We start from the raw sequence: 18,888 nt of genomic DNA, 5'->3' as shown, positions 1-18,888 counted from the left end.
TTGAAATCAATTTAAAAGGAATAAGGATTTCCCCCCTCACAGTATATCTATTAGAAAAATCACACTAATTGGAAAATCCCCCAGTGTTACTCAAATTAACCAAAGAAATTTTCAATCAAGTTTATCGTTAACTACTGAAAAGTTGGAAATCAGTTAAGAGTAGAAAACATTAAATTTCTTGGGGCAGAGTAAAGGTGATTGCACTGAGTTAGAGTTTGGTGACCAAAATTAAACTAAAATTAGCTATAAAATTGAATTAATTATTTTATGACCCAGATAATATATAATCTCCCATAGAGATTAACCAATTTCTAAATATTGGACACAATAAAGTAATGCAGAATAGAATGAGAAAACAAGCAAACAATCAAACAAACAAAAAACAAAAACAAAACCTTGCTGGTTTTGGAGAGCCTGAAAGAGAAGTAGAAATATTATTTTAGATTGCAGTATGCTAATTGAGGAATGTGAAACCATGGCTGGGAACTTATCAATTCTGTACATAATTTATGTTATTGACGTCCTGCACTAACTATATAAATAGTATTCCCACTATAATAATCCTTTTCCATTGCACTAAAGATAACAAACACTCAAGATCCATACTCTTGTTGTTCTCCCACTTGTGTATATTAACTGAGACCTGCAGATCTTTGGTGAATGATCTTTGTCCTTCTACAGCAGGAGAAGCACTTTCCAGTCAGGCCATTCCTGAATCTTGGTCTTACTCCTCAGTTAGAAACAATGAGGGAAGATGCATCAGGACCAGGAGGAAGACAAGCATCAAGACCATCAGCCTAAGGTGAGCTATTTTTGTGGTCTCTAAGGAAGCCATTCCTCTAGGAAAGGGGATGGGGCCATTTTTGCTGGCCCAGAAGATTTAGGGCATTTTTTATTACCCTTACTTTATCATTGGAGCCTTGTTAAATCTACCAATTTGGCTTTCTTTGGAATTTTCACTTACAGTCCTTCCCTGAACTCTGTTTTCAGCATTATCTATTCCTTACTGCTGAAAATGAAATGCCTTTTAGGTACTGACATATAGGCCTCTGGCTTTTACACCATTCCTTGAGTTAATAATTGACTAATACGAGCTTGCCTTTTTCTTCTGTAATGGTTTCAGTGGCAGTTAACAACAAACGGTAAGCTAATTCCATAATTCTTATATATTTTTCAGTTTACACATGTTTTTCACGTGATTGATTTGTTGTATAAGTCAATCCATTTTTTTCACTAATCCCTACCCCAATTCACCTAAGATTGTTGTGCAGTTAGATATCGTTACCATTTTTATTCACTCCTAGTAATAGGGCCCATGTTGCCCTCTGGCATTTAAGTAAATTAATTCTAAAATTCCATCCTGAGGAGTCTATTTACTAGGACTACTTCTGGTACCAGCTCTTTTCATTTGTGTTCCCCAAGAAACAGTCTTTGAGTTGAATAGTTGAATATAAGTAGTTTATTTGGAAGGCGAGGTCAGAAAACAATGGTAGGGGAGTAGAGGAGTGAGGGAAGATGTGGGAACCAATGAAGTTGTGTGATCAAGTTATCACTCTGGGTATCTGCAGCTCAAAACTGTTGAGGAAGTCTGGAAAGCAGCACATGTCTCAGAATTTCAGAGAGGTAAATGAGCTGGGAACATTTCCAGCTTCTATTAGTTGATGTTTGAGGGATGGTCCTGGAGTGCATCCATTCCTGAACACTTATGGACTGACTACCCAGCAGGAGCCCAGAGAAAATCCTCAAGCAGACTTTGAGGAGCCGGCAGTTGAAACGTGATGTAGCAATATGAGGAACAAGAGCTAAATTAATATGAATAGGACAATTACACATATACTACAGTAAGAAAAAAGAGGTTAAAATATCTAATGGTTCTTGTAATATCGAGAAGGGTAATATTCTTTATTAACATATGTCTTTGAAAAATTAAATATGCACATTTTAATTTTGGGGATAACCTACTAAAAAACAATTATTTGGGATAAATAGCATGCTGTACTCATAATTTTCTATCTTTCTTTCTTTCTTTTTTTTTTTTTAACTAATCATAAAAGTATCTTTAATAGGCCAAAGTTATAATTTGGCATCTTTTTTTTCCTTTTTCCCCTGGAACAATTTTTCCAAATGCCATTAGATTATGGAAGTTCTTTGCATTGATTTTCTAGAAATATTTAGAAATATCAAAATCTCACTTAAATTAACCTGAAACATTTTTAAAACTTAAGATTTTAGAATAGTATTTTTCAGACGGAGAAATTAAGGAAATATTCAATTGAGTACCCTTTTTGAAAAGAAAATTAGAAAACGTACTTCAACTGATTAAATATTTTTATACTCAGGCTTGTAGCACATAATTAACAAAATACAATGAGATTGCCATAAAAATTTTAGAAACTAACATGTTATTAAACAGTTGAATAATATCGAATGATACTCAAGGAATGAAATTGCAAGCCAAGAATTTTATAATTAACTAGTCTTTTCTTCAAATCAAAAGGCTATAAAGAAATAATTTGAACATGCAACCCAGGAAATAATTGCTTCCTGATGATTCTACTACTAGAGGATGTGTTTCATTTAAACAAGATTACTGAGGAAACTACGCCAGACAGAGACAGATTGGTGGTGAGTATTAACTATTTTTAATATAAAATTAAGAACAAAGAAAACAAAGGCTGATATAAGATGACTGAATATTATTATAAGTGCTATATATGCTAAAAATTTAGAAATAGTCCAACTAACAAAAACTAGAAAGACAAGGTTTGTTGTAAAAGAAGCCTAGTTATTTAATAAGCCTTATAGGTAATACTTAAAGTAAAAACATATTATTAAAGTTGACAAGTTATGAAGTAAAAGCTTAAGCATATTTATGAACACAAAGGTACATACCAAAAAAAGATAACTCTATAGTGTTTTTTGGGTAATGGAGGAGAGAAGTGGACGGAGTGGACAATAAATTTTATTTTTGTTCATAAAGGAAATAAAAAGGAGACAAAAGACATTAATGTAAAAGTTACAACAACAAAGGTATACAAAATTTTCAAAATAATGGAATTTTAGCAACAAAGGCAAAGAAAAACACAACAGGTATTGAACGAGTGGATGTGTATTCGTGTGTGGTGATACATGATATTATATTCACATATATATATGGAAGAGTGAATATATATGAAAGATATATATATATATATATATATATATATATATATATATACATAAATGTGTGTACATAAATATATACACACATATATACATGTATATAAAATACTCTTAGGTAGTTTTTTCTCTACATTTTGCAGTACATTATCTCAGATTATTTGGATTAGCAGGTACACAGCTCCAGATGGCGAAATAGTTTATATGATATGAAGTATCAAGGTAGATTTGTTACCTAAAATACATTTCAAATTTTTCTCCAGCATGTTAAAATGGCAAATGTCTTTTTTCTGGTTTACTATCCAGGGTTACATGAATTTCATTTCTTTAAACAATTACATCCATATATATATATGAAGTTATGTAAGAGCAGAGTTTCGAGATATATATATATATATATAGTCCAACTATATATGTTGGACTTCTTGGAAATTTCAGTAATTCTAGTTAAATGCAGACGCCTTGACCTAACACCTAATGTCACACAAACTCTAATCACCATTTCACATTTTCCTATGACTCAGTCAAACTGATCTACACATAGCTTCCTAAACCAAATGCCTATGTTGAGAGCCTATAGAATGGTAAAAAACATAGACTCTGGAAATACAATTTTTGACTTGGAATCCTGGTTCTGCCACTTGGTACCTGGATGGGCTTGAGCTTTCCTAAGCTCTGCACCTTGATGTTGTTATCTGTGTAAATGATGCATTGGTAATGCCTGCCTCTTTGAGTTGTGAATATTAAAGGAGCCCATAAATACAAAACACTTAAAATCTGGCACAAGGTGCTCATCCAGTATTAGCCAGTATAAAGCATTTATGGAAGTTCCTGATTTTTTCCTACTTGTTGACACTGGCTATTGGTTTGTTAGTTTTGCTTTTACAGAGTCAGCTTCTGAATAAACACATTTTAATTGATGAATTTTGAGATGGTATAAATGATAACAAGAAGCAGAAATTACTGATTCAAACATACTAGTACACATTCTTAACATCTTATTTATTTAAACTAAATGTTACTTAAAACGGTGGGGAGCTGTTTACTTGGTTATCAGGTTTAAGAATTTAAAAGGCCATTATTATTTATTTATTTTTCTCTACATATGAGTTTATAATGCTAATATTTGTTTCAATAATTATATGTGTTTTATAAAAACTGGCTAGTATTTTGCTAGTTCAGTAATTAGATACTTTGAAAATGTGTTCTAACATTAAGAATATAAACCATTAGTTTTTTACAGTCTGTTTAGTACCTTTCTTTTTACAATCTATCAAGTAAACACTGTTTAAACTTGTGACTTAAGGAAAAATGGAGTTTTCAGAAGATCCAGAATTTTCAGTTTAGAGGGGATTGAAAGATAATTTTATCTAGTGTTCTTTTTTCTAATGTGAGAAAATTTGACTTGCCCAGTATCACAGAGTTCATGTATCAAATTCAGGATGAAAATCCAGTTTTGTTAAATCCATGTATTTTGCTGATACCTATATGCATAAGTATTTGTGGACATGTACAATACAAATTCAAAGATTAAGGGTTTTCATTTGTTATTCAGTGTCTTAAATATTGTATTTGTATATTTTTTGTATTTGTATATTTTGAATACTAGCTCAATTTTGTGTTATTTTTAAGTATTAATGGGGTAATATATTTCAAAATGTTAGGCCTCCTTTATGTTAAACATTTAATTATTTTAAGGGTTTGAATGAGAATTTTAGTAGATTCAGTACATTCCAAGCAATTTCCAATGGCATCTGGCTTGTAGAATTATCTGGATATATTGTCTAGATATATAGTGAGAATATCTGTGATTTGCTATATAGTCAGGGCTTTCTACTGTAATTGAGGTATTATTCTACTTGCTTACACTAGTGTAAATTTTCATTCCATTGTACTATTTTAAAATATATATTTAAAATTATAATGGCATTTATGTTACACTAAAGTAATCATTCTAATCTGTGTTTTTATTGTTTTCAAAAAGCATGCATCCTTAATGCGTCGTGTTTAATCAGTGAATTTCAACATAAAACTATTCCACATACCATCAGCATTCGGACTTCTAGCGCAGCAATGTCTTGTTTTTTATCCTTTGGGAACAATTGCCGTCTACTGAATTGTGTTTGGTTAGTATTGACATCTGCATTTCACTGTGGAAGGGCAGATGCTTACCTTCTATTTGGTCTCTGTAGGAGAAGTAAGCTGATGAGTAGTATGTTTGTGGAAAACACATTACTATGTAATGCTGGAGCTAAATGATCATTCCTTGATTCAAAATGGGGAGTAGTTGAATTTCTGTTGCTCCTTTTGGAAACCAAAAAATCAAAAGTATCACTTCTGAGGATATTCATAAAGCATTTTAACTACTAAGTAATTTTTATTTATTTATTTTTAAATATATTTTTAGAGCAGCAATAAGCAGATTAAAGACTTCCTTCCCCCAATTAATTCTCATATTATCACTGTTAAGTAGATGCTAGTGGAGTAACAGAAGAACTCATTACACACATGAGCAAGTTGCAGCAGTGGGAAGTTTGATGTTAAAGCCAAATAACATGTCAGCAATGAGGCCAGGAGCAGAAACAAAGCTTTCCAATTCCCAGCAGTGCTCTTGCCACTAAAACACATGATTTATTCTATAAGAATATAAAACTGTTTTGTGAGTTTAAATGTGATGTCATTTTTGTCCACAAAGAACAAGGCATTCATTTGCTAATCAAAATGGCACTTGCAATCACAAACATCCTTATATAAAATGTTGGAATTTGACATTAAGTGAGAGTTGGAACAAAGATCGTGGTCTATGTATGAGCAATCAGTTTCAAACTTCGGAACAGTTTTATTCATTTTGTGACCACAGAAGAATTAGGAGAGCATTGATAGGGAGTTTGATAGACAATGTGTAGCTAATGACATTCATGTAGTGATTGCGTCTCATGTAATAATATTGCAGAAATGTAGATTAACACCTAGATAATCCTACCTGGTTTTGAATCATTTATGAATGCTGTTTTTAAAACTTTCTCATCGTTTATATTTATTGGCATACAAATTCATGTGGTGCTGTAGAGAACTATAGAAAACAATGTATTCCAGGTTATATAAGGGACATGGCTTAAATCCCAAGTGACTTGTTTTTGCAGGTTTACTTTGTGGGTCCAAAGTTAAGATTTAGCTCTGCGTTATCACAACCCAGTCAATTTTGTTTCCCATGTATTTTTTACCCTTGTACAAAAGTGACCAATTGTTTATGATTGGAGCTGGTAAGGCAATATCTTGCCATCTATAACTAATTTTAGGTTTGTGTCACAGTACCATTGAGAATCAATTTCAAATGATTTCTCCAAAGTAATATAAGGGTTTATGATAGAGTTGTATATAAAAAACAGATACATGTATTCCCATGCCAGCTCCAATTTGACTAGAAATACTATACAGAAACATTGCAGAGAATGAGAAAAGCTTTCAATAGATCGGTTGTTCAAATTAGATGATTATAAGATACAAGATGACTTTGAACACAGTGTTTAGCTCTTGGTTAGCATTCATTACAGATTTATTTAAAATGTGCAATTAGAATTATTTTTTGGCTGGAAAACATAGGGTTTAAAATCAGGCATATAAAAGCAAAAGCAAAAATTATTTTAAAATCAGTCACTAATGTGATCAAATACTTAATAGTAGCAAATATACATGCTACACAAACAATGACTTTAAAACATCAACGTTTGGGCATCTTCATTTTTTTCTTCTTTTATAGTTATTTCCTTTTAATGCAAGTAATTAAATAATACAAAAATCACTGTGTTAGTTGCTTTAAGAATGTACTTCATTCCCAGGGAGGAGTAGATGGGGTGCATTTTCTTTGGAATGTGTGAGCAGACTAAGCAATTGACTGTTGACAAATCTTTCCCGGCCTCGCCCAGGAACAAGAGTGTTAAAAGAGACAACGCCTGTGAAAGCGCTGTGTAAACTGAAGTTCTACACCAGGGTTAGCTCTCTAGTAATCAGGAACACAAACGTCACTAGGTCACCACCAAAATGTATAAATAAAACTGGTCCAGAGTTGCCTTTGACAGACCACCCGCTGACCTGAGCTGCTTTCCCAGCTGACAACCATGTTCTTCCCTGGTCCTACCAAGTCCCTTTTGACTGGGCTCTACCTGCATGTTCGCCCCAGGTGCAGAAATTATAGTGGCAGTATTCACTGTGTGCTTATTTAACATAATTAAAAAAATAATTAAAATATAACAGTGAAGTCTTGTACCCTCCCCAAAACTGGAAGCATCTTAAAAGGGTAAAAGGCCACTGGTAAAACAAGGATGGCAGGATAGAGGGGTGTTACAGGATTAATTTCATCCTTCCAAAATTCATGTATTGAAGTCCAACACACTCTGTACCTCAGAATGTGACAATATTTGGAGATAGGGCCTTTCAGTAAGTAATTGAGTTAAAATGAGGTCTTTAGAATGGGCATTAATCCAATATGACTGGTGTCCTTATTAGAAGAGATTAGGACACAGGCAGAAGATCACTATCTACAAACCAAGGAGAGAAGCTTCAGAAAAAGCCAAACCTGTGCACACCTTGATGTTGAATTTCTGGCCTCCAGAACTGTGAGAACATACATTTTTATTATTTAAGCCCCTCCTCAAAAAAAAAAAAAAAAGAAAAAAGAGAGAATTAACTATTTTGTGATTCTCTTTTATTAGATCTCTTTAAAAATTGTTTATTCCCAGGTTTTGGCACATTCCAAAATTTAAATAAAAATAAATTTGTTAAAAAAAGAATGTACTTCATATTACTATAAATATTCTTATTCAACAGATAGTAAAATTATAACTATTTTCATTGTCAATACATCCTTTTTCATATTATAAGATGTCCTAACATAGTAAATACTGTCAATACTAGAAATCTGTCTCCTAAGGTAGTTTGTCAGATGAGGAACAAAACAGAATATGGTATGAATTACCCATCTCGATTTTCTCTCTGATGCATGAAATATCTTTTTATGAGTTTGTTGTTTCTTTCTAATTGTACCTTCAGAACTATTGGAGCCTTGTTGACCAAAGAGCTTGCTGACCTGAGAGTCAGAGTGATAAATTCTACCTTCAAGAATAAAAGATAAAAGTGGGAGGAGGGCATGTGGAAACCAAGCAATATTTATAAAAGGGAGTTGAGAATGTAGAATGAAACCACTATGTGAACAATGACAAATGTCTTAAAAACCAAAACTAAACATTGTACTTATGTGTTTTATTACATCATATGTAGTAAGTTCTTTCTTTGTTTTCTGTAGAAGGAAATATTGAGAGTGCAAGTCACACTGTTTTATCTTGTATTTACAGAGAGGATACCCTCAAGAAATGATAGCTTTTAAAAAGAGAAAAAGCTGACAGTTGCTGGAGCAGTTTGAAAAATACTAAGTAGCTCATAGGAATTTAGCCTAGTACGAATAAGTATGAATCTGGAGGCTTAAATATCACAAAGACAGTTTTTCCTTATGTTTCCACAGTTTTTATTCATTTTTCCTCAAATGTTTTAAGAAATAGCTTTATGAGGTTAAAAAGGAATATGATAGAGACAGAAATGCTATAACAAATAGAAGTTAGCATGTGAGAAGATGATAATGAAAAAAACACACATACACAAAAGTCTCCTCTTCCATCACTCATTCATTGGTGTATCATCCTGATTTGAAGCAGAGAACAACCTATAATACAAACTAGCTAGAAATCCATTACACGTTCAATTTAAAGTAAAGTAAGAAGCTGAAAGGAAGCATGTTGTGATATGTTTATTTTATCGTCTTTAGAAAGATTGATTTAAAAATTGCTAGCAGAGTCCTAAAGGCTCTGTCTAAATCTGGACAAAAATATATGAGGGCAATACATGTCTGGTACAGGATTGCTAAAAAGCCATGTATTTACGTACTTCCGGACATTTGCAAAACCCCAGTGATATAAAGTTTCTATTAATCAAGAAGAATTTATTGAGCATCTGTTATGTATAAACTCTCTCCTCTCAAGCTTTTTAAGTATCTGCTGTAGCCAAATCACTTTTTTAGTCCATTCTACAGAGTAATGTATACTTTGAAGAACAAATGAATGATTTCTTTTATATGACTCTTCATTTTTTTCCATTTGCACAATTCTCTAGTAAGAAAAAGCAATGAGGAGACAATGCTAGATTTATACAAATACTAGTGTTTTTCCTTTAATAACAAAGGTATAAATTTGTTATGATAGAATTAGCTTTATTGCTATGACACATTTCCCAAGTCTCTGTCACTTAAGACAATGAAAAAAAAAAAAAAAAAAGGTTTTCTTCCACTGTATATCACAGGAGAGTATATGTGGGACTCTATTCCACACACACCTTTAGGGACTCAGACCAACAGAAGTTGTGTCATCTTTTACTGTGCCATCCTGAATATGCCACCTCTGTTGCTCTGGCATGAAATGTGACAATAGATTGATGTGCTCTGGAATTAAGTGTTTAGGCTAAGTGACACATCACAAATGCTTGCTAACCAGTCATATGGTTCTGGCTAAGTAAAAGCTCAGAAGAAGAATTGTCTGCTTAGCTAGAAGACTGAACAAAAAGATCAATATTTGTGAGAAATAGCAATATCTCAGATGTTCAGTTCGTTTAAATTTAAAAAAAAATATTGCTGAAGATCTTCTATGAGGATAACATGTGTCAGAAATTATGATGTATACAGAAATGAGCAAAATGCAGTCGATAACTAGAAAACATTCACCAGAATTGGATTAACATACTTACATAATAATTAGGAAAATATAGAATGTGAAATCATATTCAATTTCATATTGACCCCCCAAAAAAATTTTATGAGGTGTAAAGGTATAACTAATTGTAAGGTAGAATGTAGGATATATTAAATGATTATTTGCTATTTGAATTCCTGGAATTGAGACACACATATTTCTAAGATGCATCTATTTAGTCATTTGATGAAGATTTTACTTTAGTGAACAGTTGTGCTTATAAAATAAGAAGATAAATGTAGAAAGAATAACTATGTCAAAACCATGCAATACTATACAGTTTTATTATGCCACAATGATCTTTATAAATTGTCTTATTTGTTTATGATTTCCCTGCCTTATATTATTTAACATATCTATCAAAGGATATGAATCCCAATTTTTTTTAGTTTCTTTATGATTCCTTATTCAATTTTTAATTCCCAAGTCCTCTAAAGAAGATTTGAAACAATAATATTAGAGACAGACAAATGAATGTGTGTGTGTGTGTGTGTGTGTGTGTGTGTGTGTGTGTGTGTCTGTCTGTCTGTCTGGTAGTTCTACAGGATAGAAACCAAATCATCCGAAAGAGATATTTCAATAAAATAAACGTTTTCCTGGAATAATTGTCTTCTGTCCTGGTGTGGGGATACTTTTAGTAAAATGATTAAGTACCTCTAAATTAGACTGCTGAAATGGGTGTCCACCTAACAATTGTACTTCTTTCTATGTTTTTACACTGTCATTATCAATGTTATATTCTTGCTTTATGTTTTATATAGCAAATTAAAACTTTATCTAGCTTAGGTAATACACCATCTCCCATTTCTTCACCTAGATAAACTTAAATTTAGTCAGCAGATAATAGTCAGGACTGAGGCAATGTCTTGCTTAACTTTCCAACTTCACTTTTAAATCCTCCCCATAGTGTTCTCTTCCACACTTCCCATATCCTCCATTCTTGTACATACTCTCCCTCCACTTCAATGTTCGTTCAGTTGGATGTTTTCAGATCTGACATTATTTATACTTCAAATCTCTGTACAGATTTCTTCTCTGCAGCAAATCTGTTGTTTATTTGTTTATTGCCTAACTTATTTGGTCGTTGCTAAAGTTTTGTGAAGAAATGGCCCTAATCTGTTTGACATTTTACAGCACCCTCAAAATTGAGCATAGTACTTCACTAAATATATTTTGATAAGTAATTGAATGAAGGAATGAAGCATGAAAGAGTGGTGACACAATTACTGGGAATGAATAGGGCCAGTGACTCTTTAACAAAATATTCACTAAATGTATTTTGATAAATAATTGAATGAAGAAATGAAGCATGAAAGACTGGTGACACCATTACTGGGAATGAGTAGGACCAATGAATCTTTAACAAAATGGTAAAATTTAAGAAAAGTCTTGAAAGATGCTTAGGAATATGATAGATGGATAGAAAAATGGCGATGTTGCATGAAGTTCCATGTTAGGGAGACATCATGCTGTCTTTGGGAAATTACACTGAATGTCACCTTGTAAGACTTAGAATTTGCAGTCAGTGATTATTTCAAAGTTAAGATGCATAATAGGGCTCAATTGTTCTACAAATTAGATAAAATGGATAAATTTCCTGAAAGACACGAATTACTAAAACTAAAGAACAAAGAAATAAAAAAACCTGAAGTATATTAAAGAGCTTGAATTTTAATTAAAAACTATCCCACAGAGAAAGCTTCAAGTATAAAGCTTCTTTCCTAATGATACCAAACATTTAAGGAAGAAATAGTACTGATTCTATGCAATTTTTTTCAGAAAATAAAGAAAGATGAAGCACTAAGTAACTCATTAAACCAATATTGTTTGATACCAAAATCAGGAAAAATTATAAGAAAAATAAACTACATATTCATAAAATCCCTCATAAAAACAGAAACAAACATCATTAATAAGACATTAGCAAATGAAATTCAACAATATATAAAAACAATACCACCCATGGCTATGTGTCTCAGAAATGCAAATTAGTTTAATAATCAAAAATTAATCAATTATCTCTATATCTGTTTGAATGCTTCCCTGAAAACTCAGACTTTCTCTTGTCACTGTTCATCAATGAGAGTTTTGAAATAGTACAGCTTTTTTGTATAAGGGGCCATATTAGATCTATAATGAATCATTTCTCTGCCAACAATATTAGTAATAATAGCCAATGCTTACTCTGCTTTTATAATATGCAGGACATTGTATAAGATGCACACGTGATAACAGAATAGGTATTCTCAAAAGCTAATCAAGTCAGTTCTATTTTTTCTGCCCATTTTACAAACACAAAAGTAATACAGAGAGTTTAAGTAACTGGCAAAATTTGATTTATAAACATAAACTGAGACCGAAGGTGCAATGATGAGCAAAAAATGGATATACTTCTATTTGTTCACAAAGCTCAAATTAATAAATCCCTCTTCATTATTTGTCCACATCCAGAGTTATTAATTATGGTGAAACATGTGAGAGCCACAGTCCATTAAAAAAGGCTGCCTTTAATTTACTCAAGTCAGTCTGGAAGTCCAAAATGAAATGAACTCTAGAAATTATCATTTTAAAAATCTTTTCTTACTTAACTTTAATAATAAGTTTCACTTAAAAAAGCTCTTTGTTCGTGTCTTTCTTTTTTAAATCCTTACTATCTTGGGAAAACGTCACATGATGAAATTTGTTATATGAAAGATGATCTATAATATTTTATTTAATAATTTTGAATCAAATTTTATAATTAAAATTGTTTAATTATATACTACAGTTTCAAGATTTATTAATCAACATATGGTAGTTTGATACTGGCTCTGTTCAGTTCAATGGAGAGGAAATAAATAAATAAATAATAAAATTAATTTTCATAAATGATTATCAGGAAAAAAGAAGAAACATAAAGATAATAAAGAAAAAAACTACAGAGGAGAGATTATAAAGAAAACAGAAAACTTTAAGCACTCTTTTGTCAAGTTGTTTTAAACTTAGAAAAAATTATCAAGCTCAAGAAAAATGTAACTTCCAAAACTGACTCATAGATGTCTTGAATAGATTCATAGCCAATTAAAGAATTTGAATACAAATAATTTTTAGATGATTTTAAAGTTTGGTTCACCAAACTATGAATAAATAGGTAATTTCTATACACATGTAATTCCTATTGTTTACAAACTTTTCTAGAGAAAGCAAAAGAACAAATACTACCATTTGTTCTATGACTTATATAACTTTGTTATCAAATTTAGATAAAGATGAGATAATCTCAGTCATTGATATTGATGCAGAAAATACTCATTTGAGTATTTCGAAGAAAGAAATTCTTCTTCAATTTTGGGGAAATTTTATTTACCTAATTTCCAATATTAGCAAGTTAAAGAAAGAACACTACAATGTCATCTCAATAGGTACATAAGAAGCATTTGAAAAACTTCAATACCACTTCATTTTTAAACACTTTGTAAATTAGAAATTATATCTACTATAATTATATTACTATTATCAAATTAATGATAAAACATTAGCAATAAATCAAATAGCCATTGTCATGGCTTCTATTCAAAATTTTATTTGTGAATAGGAAATTTTATATTTAAGAAAATAGTTAACTATTTGAAATAATCAGTATTAGTCACAACTGAAAAAATCACCTCTAGAGGATACCACAAGAATTTAGAAAATATTATTATAATTAATAAGACAATTCATCAAGTGGCTGCATTCAAAATCAATACACAAAAAACAATTTCCTTTCTCTTGCCAACAACCTGAAAATCTTGATAGAGATTTACCATCAAGCTATGCTTACAGAAATTAAATTAAACCAAAATAAAAGAAGCAAATTATATACATGGATTGGAAAACTCACTATCATAAAGATATCTGTCCTTAAATGTATTAAATACTCAATGATCTTCAATTAAAATTCCAACAGAGATCTTTATGGGGCTTCACCAGATAACCATGGTGATGAAGATGTGGTCTAAGAGAAACACTTATATACTGCTAATTGTCATGTATCTGTGAGTGAACTTGAAAACTTCAATGTGACATTCTCTTGAAGAATTAAAGTAAATAAACTCTTAGCCTCTACAAAATCCTAGAGAAATTACTGCTATGTATACTAAAACACATTATCCGGGATGTTCATTGTAGTTTTGTATTAGTGCAAAAACTAGAAATTATCTGAATGACTATCCCCAGGTAAATGAGTAAATGCCCTATATTATAATCATCTAAAAGAATAATATACAATGGTGAAAATTAAAGTATCACTCTTTCACTAGTCAGCATGGCTAAATCACAAAACATGGTATATTAGAATATAGTATGCTAGCATTTATATAAAGTCTATAAACCCAAAAAACTTCATTCTATACACTTTTTGGAGAAAATATATATGCAGTAAATCAACAGTGATAAACATGAGAATGAGTAACACTAAATTTAAATTCTATTAATCCTTTTATGGGAGAAAAAATATATTATTAAGGAGGGGCAGAAAGAGGCTTCAAGATTATTTTACGTACTCAATTGCTGAAAATGGGGAATAGATACATAGGTTTTTATTTTATTATTCTTTATACTTTAAATATGCACTATATATTTTTTCATGTTTGAAATATTAAATAATAAAAATAATTTCCAAAAAAAAAAAAAAGGAATCAGAGAGTAGTTATAGTAGCAGTCTGGTGTGAGGATAGGGTGAAGGGGAGAATACATTCTAAGTAGAAGGACTAGGCAGATTCAGGGAACAGAGGTAGCAAATCACAAGAATTTGGAGATATAGATGCGTACCTAATTTTAGGGTATTCCTTCCCCTGTAACTAGAATTATCCCTCTGAAACCGAATGCCTTATATTGGAGTCTCTACAAAGTCTCTCATAGAGTAGTATACTCTCTTAGTTCTTTGTCTGGAACAAAAGTAGTGGTGGAGGAAAGATATAATCGCCTCAAATTACCACAGTGTGTGGTAATTTTAAATAGTTATAAGAATTCACCTGAGGAAATCAGCAAGCCCAGGATAAAAGGAATAATTACAATTTTACTGCAGGTATCTACTAAGAGTAGTAGGTCTTACAACCTTCTTTTTTATTCTATCAGCCCCTCCACAAGTTATCTGAATGGATCCTAATATAATATTATAATTTCAGGAGTCAAAGACTCTTATTCACAAGGTGAAGGATTTTAAAACTGTATTTAAAATTTAGCTTCAGTGCACCAATATTGATGAAAGTGTAAAAATACAAATTCCAGTAACCATCACAAATTGTTGTTTTCTGTATTGCTAAACATAAGCTGGGGGTTTTAACTAGCATAATAAATATAAATGTAAGTAAATTTAAATTCACTGATGATCCCTTGTTGATTATCTCTGCTGCCTCTAGGTTTATTTTATTTTTCAACCAAGAATGAAGAGAAATATCCCACACCTAAGTAAAGCTATTTGGGTTTTATGTTTGCAATGCTTTGAAAGACTGAGTAAAACATTGCCTGAAATAATTTTTTTTCTTTTCCCTATAATTGGATGCCACTACATGGAGCTTATACGTAAGCCATAAAGACTTTGAAATACATGTCTTTTAAAAGAACATAAAAACTTTAACTATGTCTGTTAATTTTCTCCCAGATTGTAGCACTAAACCAGGCTTGTATAAGTGTTGGATGACATATGACTTTATTATTGTGTAGCTCTCCTTCAGGCCAGCCCTCATGAATCTCAAAGAATAAATATTTCTTACTCTAAACTCTCAACTGGTGCAAAGGTTTTGAATCGTCAGAAAAGATTTGGTTTGCATCTTCTTTTACTTAAATGTTTTCTTTAAGCTTTCCCCAGATATTCATGCTTGCCAAGCCTATTCAGAAAAGTGCTTAAGCATTCTTGGACTTATGGTGAACAAGCAGGGCCTTATTTCTTATAGTCATAAAAAATAGACGCTTTCATTTGCTAAACAGTGTGATCTAGAATTGTATCAACCATTATGCTTTTCAGAGAAAGGTAGTATGGTTTGTGCTAAATTATCCTTTCTTTAAAAAAAAAATTTGAATTGTGTTTTCTGATGGCTGATGACAAAATGAGTAAATTCTGTTGCTCAGTATAAATACCAGCTGCTGATAATCACTATTTCCTTACTTTCATTTCAATTAATTATATTGTCAAAAGGTTTCAGCAAACTCTTAAAAACTGTACCACAAATAGCACTAATAAGTTAAATGAATAAAAGAGTTTACATTTCAACATGAAAACCCAAAAGCTATAGTCACACTATATGTATTGTGTGATAAAATGTGTGACAGCAATAAATAGGTAGAATTTGCCAAGGTGTACATTTATGTGAAAATATGTTTTCCTCAGATATTAAATTGAGGACATAACTAAAGAGTAACAAAAATAAGGGATTTTAATCAAATTTTATAATATGTTGTTTTGTAAAGTAAAAAGAACTATGATCATCTCTAGCTAGAAACAATAATTAGTATTCTGCTTAATAGTCTACTGCTTCTGTATGCAAAATAGATTGCTTAAATTAAAGACATTCATATAGAAATACTCATGTTTGATACAAGTCCATGATCATTTTTTTGTGATTTACAGAGGAAAAGATATATGTTTCATGATATAAAAAATATTAAAATAATATTTATTTCATTTGTTCAAACAAATGAATTAATTACTAGTAATTAATTTTGGAGGTTGAATATCTTATGGTCTCTTATTAATATTTATATGACATTTGTATTCTTCACTATGATATTCTCTTGCTAAAATTGTTAAGATGCATTTGGCTAAATTAATAATTCTACAAAGTAAGATTCAGAAAAGGGCAAACCTTAAATGATTATAATGAAATTCCATTTTTAAGACATAATTATTTAAAAGTACACTTGTGTTGTATACATCAAAATGAAGAGGAATAAAAACTTTGAGAAGCCTATTTCAAAAGCTAGTGGTTGAAATAAACCCTGGAAAAATCCAATGCTTTGTGAAAATGGAGAAATAACCAGAAGGATGCCCTCTTATGCCAAGAAGTACGAGTATCTTAAATTCTGGGATCCATGTGTTGGTTGACTGCCATATTCATCACATTGTTATCTTTCTACAGAGGAAGAATTATTTTACATTTTATGTGATTATGACAAAAGATTTCACAAAATAGAGTAGAATAAGTATGGTGTTCTCTCTCTCTCTCTCTCTCTCTCTCTCTCTCTCTCTCTCTCTCTCTCTCTCTCTGTCTCTATCAAGCTATTTACCATATTTCACCTTTACCATTGCTGCCAAGTTGTAGAGTACCGATCAACTCGGATACTCTTCCCCTAACAATTATGGCAGAATAAGAAACCAAACTGTTGTATAGCAGGCACTCAATAAATATGCTACTGAATTAAATAAGAACTTTATTGTTGGTGTCCACCTGTACTAAGTTGTCATCTGTTGTGACACTGAATTTCACTGAAATAAGAAAAACTTCCTTTACTTGTGATTTTTGGAGATTCTGTTTATGAAGTTGTTTTTATGGAATATCTATTCTATTTGTGAATTGCCAGAAACACACAGTAAATTTGAAGAATATTGAGCATAGGAGCATGAAAACAACAAAAGCAAATGAAAAGAGAGTGAAGGAGATTTTTAGCATGTTTTTTGCTGACTTTCTCTCCCCAGAAGTTTTTAGATGTTTCTCTTTAACTTAGATTTGTTAGAACATGGCAGAAATCCTTTTTTCTTATTATTTTCATTTTTTTCTTCACTTATTTGTTATCAAAACTTGGCTTTATTGATGAGACTTATTTTTGTTAATAGAGATCTTTCTTAGAATGAGCAATATCATTCAAGATGATTATGAGAAAATTATTTGGTATGTAACTTTTTTACTAAGTAATGTGATATTTGACATAATGAGGTGATAAAAAAACATGGATTTGAAGTTAGAGTGTTAATTTTGAGTCCCAATGTTGAAAATTTAGCAATTAATTCAAATCTTCTAGGTGTCTGATCCATACTTATAAGTGGAAATGTGGGCTCATATGTTTGTAAATGTTATAATATAGTATTCTAAGAACTTAGCACAGGACCTGGCATATAATAAGCATACAATAAATATTGGTTGTCATTATTATAACAACTATAAAATTTATTGTAAAGACAAAATGCCCATAATAAAAAAGCATGGCAGAGGAAGCAATAGCTAATTATACATAGAATTACTCTGGGGACACTAAGTTTATCAATTTGACAGTATGCTTAATACTTCCCTTAGAGGTATCCATGTTTGTTTTGGGTTTCATATTATTGTATATAAGACATGATTCTAAGTCACACTGTTGAAAGAGTAAATGTTAACTGGGCATTAAAAAAGCCCGGGGGATTTCAACAGATGGAGTAATGGGGGAAGATATTTCAGACTAAAGGAAAAGAAAATGAATGAAAGTGTATATATAGGACACTTGCTAGCTGAGTGTCTCTGGCAATACAGATCTTGAAGTCCATGGGGTGCATGAAAAATAAGGATATGATGGAAGATGAGGGTCAAAACTGGCATGCAGGGGGACATTTGTCATCCTATTGATTACCAGGGTATATTCAATAGTTTTGGCTATTTCTTTCTTTCTTTTATTCTTCACGTACTTGTCTTAATATTAGGAGATTTTATATATTTTTTCCCTTTTTTTATTAGTTTCAGGTATACAAAACAACATAGTGATTAGATATTTATGTACCTCACAAAGTGATAACCTCAATAAGTCTATTACCCATCTAGCACAATACATAGTTATTACAATATTATTGACACTATTCCCTATACTTTATACATACCCATGACTCTTTTTTAATCATAGTTGACATTCAGTATTATTTTACCATTTCTTGTTCATCCCTACTTAAACATATGTCATTGGAAATAGAAATATATTCCAAAGAGAGAAGGGACATTCTTGCTTTAGT

Source organism: Rhinolophus sinicus, linkage group LG04 (genome assembly GCF_036562045.2).
Source record: "Rhinolophus sinicus isolate RSC01 linkage group LG04, ASM3656204v1, whole genome shotgun sequence".
Lineage (NCBI taxonomy): Eukaryota > Metazoa > Chordata > Mammalia > Chiroptera > Rhinolophidae > Rhinolophus > Rhinolophus sinicus.
The sequence above is the reverse complement of the archived record's forward strand: the minus strand, read 5'-3'. Positions refer to the sequence as shown.